Source organism: Puntigrus tetrazona, chromosome 20 (assembly GCF_018831695.1).
Source record: "Puntigrus tetrazona isolate hp1 chromosome 20, ASM1883169v1, whole genome shotgun sequence".
NCBI classification, from domain to species: domain Eukaryota; kingdom Metazoa; phylum Chordata; class Actinopteri; order Cypriniformes; family Cyprinidae; genus Puntigrus; species Puntigrus tetrazona.
Window position 1 is genome coordinate 2,194,247 of NC_056718.1, and position 6,000 is coordinate 2,200,246.

The 6,000-nt window shown below is 42.2% G+C and overlaps 1 non-coding gene across 1 annotated transcript; it reads left to right on the forward strand.

Moving 5' to 3' along the window:
• Nucleotides 1-4,873: 4,873 nt before the first annotated feature.
• On the forward strand, nucleotides 4,874-4,948 carry trnag-gcc. Its single transcript has one exon. It is a non-coding gene; the product is annotated as a tRNA-Gly (tRNA).
• Nucleotides 4,949-6,000: the final 1,052 nt, after the last annotated feature.

Consider the following 6,000-nt stretch of genomic DNA (forward strand, 5'->3'; position numbering starts at 1 on the left):
AACGACAAACCATGGTTCACTGGTAAATGAGCGTGCTGTTCTCCAACGGGGTTTCGCTTCCCAAAATACACAGACTGAGCGGAGTGTCTTTCAGGGGTTTGACTCTAGCACAATGGCACCCGCCCACGGCGGTTCTTGGTGGTTCAGTGGTAGAATTCTCGCCTGCCACGCGCGGCAGACCGGGTTCGATTCGGCCAATGCTGGCAGAACCATTGCCTATGCAGTGGCGGACGAGAACACAACCTGGTTTAGCTCTCCTTAAAATTGAACCTGAAATTAAGTTCTACTCATAAAATACCTGCGAATGTCATTGTTTTTTTTTTTTTACTTTAACATTGGTCAATAATACCTTCCTGGTAGAGACTGGAAGAATTCTCGCCTGCCACAAGGGGAAACCCGTGACCGATTCCCGGCCAATTAAAAAAAAAGGTTACCATTATTTCAGAATTGTGAGTCTTTAAAACTCTTCTTAACACTAAAGCATGTTTTGCTTAAGGAACTTTCGTCTTCCTTTTCAGTCACGTGATTCATCAGTCTGTCCAACGAGCTGCTTTGGGAGCTCCTGTTTACTGCTTGGTCCATCTCATAACGACCTACAGATAAGAGCTGAAAACAGCTATACCTGTGCTTAGGATTGTAAAACAATGGACTAACGAAACAGAGACAACCTTACAAACCTGTTTCTCTCTCACCTTTGGGACTGTCTTTGAAGCTGCTGCCACAGAAACGGTAACATCATATATCAGTTTCTGTGAGGACATATGCATTCCTACCAGGACTTATTTAACTTATAACAACGGCAAACCATGGTTCACTGGTAAATGAGCGTGCTGTTCTCTGAAATGAGGTTTCCTTTTTTCAGAATTATTAGTCTTTAAAACTCTTCTTAACGCTAAAGCATGTTTTGCTAAAGGGACTTCTCTCTTCCTTTTCGGTCACGTGACTCATCAGTCTGTCAATTAGCTGCTTTGGGAGCTCCTGTTTACTGCTTGGTTCCTCTCATAACGACCTACAGATAAGAGCTGAAAACAGCTATACCTGTGCTTAGGATTGTAAAACAATGGTCTAACAGAAACAGAGACAAACTTACAAACCTGTTTCTCTCTCACCTTTGGGACTGTCTTTGAAGCTGCTGCCACAGAAAGCGGTAACATCATATATCAGTTTCTGTGAGGACATATGCATTCCTACCAGGACTTATTTAACTTATAACAACGACAAACCATGGTTCACTGGTAAATGAGCGTGCTGTTCTCCAACGGGTTCGCTTCCCAAAATACACAGACTGAACGGAGTTCAATGCTGGCAGAACCATTGCCTATGCAGTGGCGGGCGAGAACACAACCTGGTTTAGCTCTCCTTAAAATTGAACCTGAAATTAAGTTCTACTCATAAAATACCTGCGAATGTCATTGTTTTTTTTTTTTTTTAACATTGGTCAATAATACCTTCCTGATAGAGACTGGAAGAATTCTCGCCTGCCACTGGGAACCCGTTACGATTCCCGGCCAATTAAAAAAAAAAGGGTTAGCATTATTTCAGAATTGTGAGTCTTTAAAACTCTTCTTAACACTAAAGCATGTTTTGCTAAAGGGACTTTTCTCTTCCTTTTCTGTCACGTGACTCATCAGTCTGTCCAACGAGCTGCGTTGGGAGCTCCTGTTTACTGCTTGGTCCATCTCATAACGACCTACAGATAAGAGCTGAAAACAGCTATACCTGTGCTTAGGATTGTAAAACAATTGACTAACGAAACAGAGACAACCTTACAAACCTGTTTCTCTCTCACCTTTGGGACTGTCTTTGAAGCTGCTGCCACAGAAACGGTAACATCATATAATCAGTTTCTGTGAGGACATATGCATTCCTACCAGGACTTATTTAACTTATAACAACGACAAACCATGGTTCACTGGTAAATGAGCGTGCTGTTCTCTGAAATGAGGTTTCCTTTTTTCAGAATTATTAGTCTTTAAAACTCTTCTTAACGCTAAAGCATGTTTTGCTAAAGGGACTTCTCTCTTCCTTTTCGGTCACGTGACTCATCAGTCTGTCCAATTAGCTGCTTTGGGAGCTCCTGTTTACTGCTTGGTTCCTCTCATAACGACCTACAGATAAGAGCTGAAAACAGCTATACCTGTGCTTAGGATTGTAAAACAATGGTCTAACAGAAACAGAGACAAACTTACAAACCTGTTTCTCTCTCACCTTTGGGACTGTCTTTGAAGCTGCTGCCACAGAAAGCGGTAACATCATATATCAGTTTCTGTGAGGAAATATGCATTCCTACCAGGACTTATTTAACTTATAACAACGACAAACCATGGTTCACTGGTAAATGAGCATGCTGTTCTCACGGGGTTCGCTTCCCAAAATACACAGACTGAGCGGAGTGTCTTTCAGAGTTTGACTCTAGCACAATGGCACACCCGCCCACGTCAAGCGGTCCTTGGTGGTTCAGTGGTAGAATTCTCGCCTGCCCACGCGGCAGACCGGGTTCGATTTCGGCCAATGCTGGCAGAACCATTGCCTATGCAGTGGCGGACGAGAACACAACCTGGTTTAGCTCTCCTTAAAATTGAACCTGAAATTAAGTTCTACTCATAAAATACCTGCGAATGTCATTTTTTTTTTTTACTTTAACATTGGTCAATAATACCTTCCTGATAGAGACTGGAAGAATTCTCGCCTGCCATGGGAAACCCGTGACCGATTCCCGGCCAATTAAAAAAAAAAAAAAAGGTTACCATTATTTCAGAATTGTGAGTCTTTAAAACTCTTCTTAACACTAAAGCATGTTTTGCTTAAGGAACTTTCGTCTTCCTTTTCAGTCACGTGATTCATCAGTCTGTCCAACGAGCTGCTTTGGGAGCTCCTGTTTACTGCTTGGTCCATCTCATAACGACCTACAGATAAGAGCTGAAAACAGCTATACCTGTGCTTAGGATTGTAAAACAATGGACTAACAGAAACAGAGACAACCTTACAAACCTGTTTCTCTCTCACCTTTGGGACTGTCTTTGAAGCTGCTGCCACAGAAACGGTAACATCATATAATCAGTTTCTGTGAGGACATATGCATTCCTACCAGGACTTATTTAACTTATAACAACGACAAACCATGGTTCACTGGTAAATGAGCGTGCTGTTCTCTGAAATGAGGTTTCCTTTTTTCAGAATTATTAGTCTTTAAAACTCTTCTTAACGCTAAAGCATGTTTTGCTAAAGGGACTTCTCTCTTCCTTTTCGGTCACGTGACTCATCAGTCTGTCCAATTAGCTGCTTTGGGAGCTCCTGTTTACTGCTTGGTTCCTCTCATAACGACCTACAGATAAGAGCTGAAAACAGCTATACCTGTGCTTAGGATTGTAAAACAATGGTCTAACAGAAACAGAGACAAACTTACAAACCTGTTTCTCTCTCACCTTTGGGACTGTCTTTGAAGCTGCTGCCACAGAAACGGTAACATCATATATCAGTTTCTGTGAGGAAATATGCATTCCTACCAGGACTTATTTAACTTATAACAACGACAAACCATGGTTCACTGGTAAATGAGCGTGCTGTTCTCCAACGGGGTTCGCTTCCCAAAATACACAGACTGAACGGAGTGTCTTTCAGGGGTTTGACTCTAGCACAATGGCACACCCCGCCCACGTGGCGGTTCTTGGTGGTTCAGTGGTAGAATTCTCGCCTGCCACGCGAGAGACCGGGTTCGATTCGGCCAATGCTGGCAGAACCATTGCCTATGCAGTGGCGGACGAGAACACAACCTGGTTTAGCTCTCCTTAAAATTGAACCTGAAATTAAGTTCTACTCATAAAATACCTGCGAATGTCATTGTTTTTTTTTTTTACTTTAACATTGGTCAATAATACCTTCCTGATAGAGACTGGAAGAATTCTCGCCTGCCACATGGGAAACCCGTGACCGATTCCCGGCCAATTAAAAAAAAAGGTTACCATTATTTCAGAATTGTGAGTCTTTAAAACTCTTCTTAACACTAAAGCATGTTTTGCTTAAGGAACTTTCGTCTTCCTTTTCAGTCACGTGATTCATCAGTCTGTCCAACGAGCTGCTTTGGGAGCTCCTGTTTACTGCTTGGTCCATCTCATAACGACCTACAGATAAGAGCTGAAAACAGCTATACCTGTGCTTAGGATTGTAAAACAATGGACTAACGAAACAGAGACAACCTTACAAACCTGTTTCTCTCTCACCTTTGGGACTGTCTTTGAAGCTGCTGCCACAGAAACGGTAACATCATATATCAGTTTCTGTGAGGACATATGCATTCCTACCAGGACTTATTTAACTTATAACAACGACAAACCATGGTTCACTGGTAAATGAGCTTGCTGTTCTCTGAAATGAGGTTTCCTTTTTCAGAATTATTGAGTCTTTAAAACTCTTCTTAACGCTAAAGCATGTTTTGCTAAAGGGACTTCTCTCTCTTCTTTTTCGGTCACGTGACTCATCAGTCTGTCCAATTAGCTGCTTTGGGAGCTCCTGTTTACTGCTTGGTTCCTCTCATAACGACCTACAGATAAGAGCTGAAAACAGCTATACCTGTGCTTAGGATTGTAAAACAATGGTCTAACGAAACAGAGACAAACTTACAAACCTGTTTCTCTCTCACCTTTGGGACTGTCTTTGAAGCTGCTGCCACAGAAACGGTAACATCATATATCAGTTTCTGTGAGGAAATATGCATTCCTACCAGGACTTATTTAACTTATAACAACGACAAACCATGGTTCACTGGTAAATGAGCATGCTGTTCTCCAACGGGGTTCGCTTCCCAAAATACACAGACTGAACGGAGTGTCTTTCAGGGGTTTGACTCTAGCACAATGGCACACCCGCCCACGTGGCGGTCCTTGGTGGTTCAGTGGTAGAATTCTCGCCTGCCACGCGGGAGACCCGGGTTCGATTCCCGGCCAATGCTGGCAGAACCATTGCCTATGCAGTGGCGGACGAGAACACAACCTGGTTTAGCTCTCCTTAAAATTGAACCTGAAATTAAGTTCTACTCATAAAATACCTGCGAATGTCATTGTTTTTTTTTACTTTAACATTGGTCAATAATACCTTCCTGATAGAGACTGGAAGAATTCTCGCCTGCCACATGGGAAACCCGTGACCGATTCCCGGCCAATTAAAAAAAAAAGGTTACCATTATTTCAGAATTGTGAGTCTTTAAAACTCTTCTTAACACTAAAGCATGTTTTGCTTAAGGAACTTTCGTCTTCCTTTTCAGTCACGTGATTCATCAGTCTGTCCAACGAGCTGCTTTGGGAGCTCCTGTTTACTGCTTGGTCCATCTCATAACGACCTACAGATAAGAGCTGAAAACAGCTATACCTGTGCTTAGGATTGTAAAACAATGGACTAACGAAACAGAGACAACCTTACAAACCTGTTTCTCTCTCACCTTTGGGACTGTCTTTGAAGCTGCTGCCACAGAAACGGTAACATCATATAATCAGTTTCTGTGAGGACATATGCATTCCTACCAGGACTTATTTAACTTATAACAACGACAAACCATGGTTCACTGGTAAATGAGCGTGCTGTTCTCTGAAATGAGGTTTCCTTTTTCAGAATTATTAGTCTTTAAAACTCTTCTTAACGCTAAAGCATGTTTTGCTAAAGGGACTTCTCTCTTCCTTTTCGGTCACGTGACTCATCAGTCTGTCCAATTAGCTGCTTTGGGAGCTCCTGTTTACTGCTTGGTTCCTCTCATAACGACCTACAGATAAGAGCTGAAAACAGCTATACCTGTGCTTAGGATTGTAAAACAATGGTCTAACGAAACAGAGACAAACTTACAAACCTGTTTCTCTCTCACCTTTGGGACTGTCTTTGAAGCTGCTGCCACAGAAACGGTAACATCATATATCAGTTTCTGTGAGGACATATGCATTCCTACCAGGACTTATTTAACTTATAACAACGACAAACCATGGTTCACTGGTAAATGAGCGTGCTGTTCTCCAA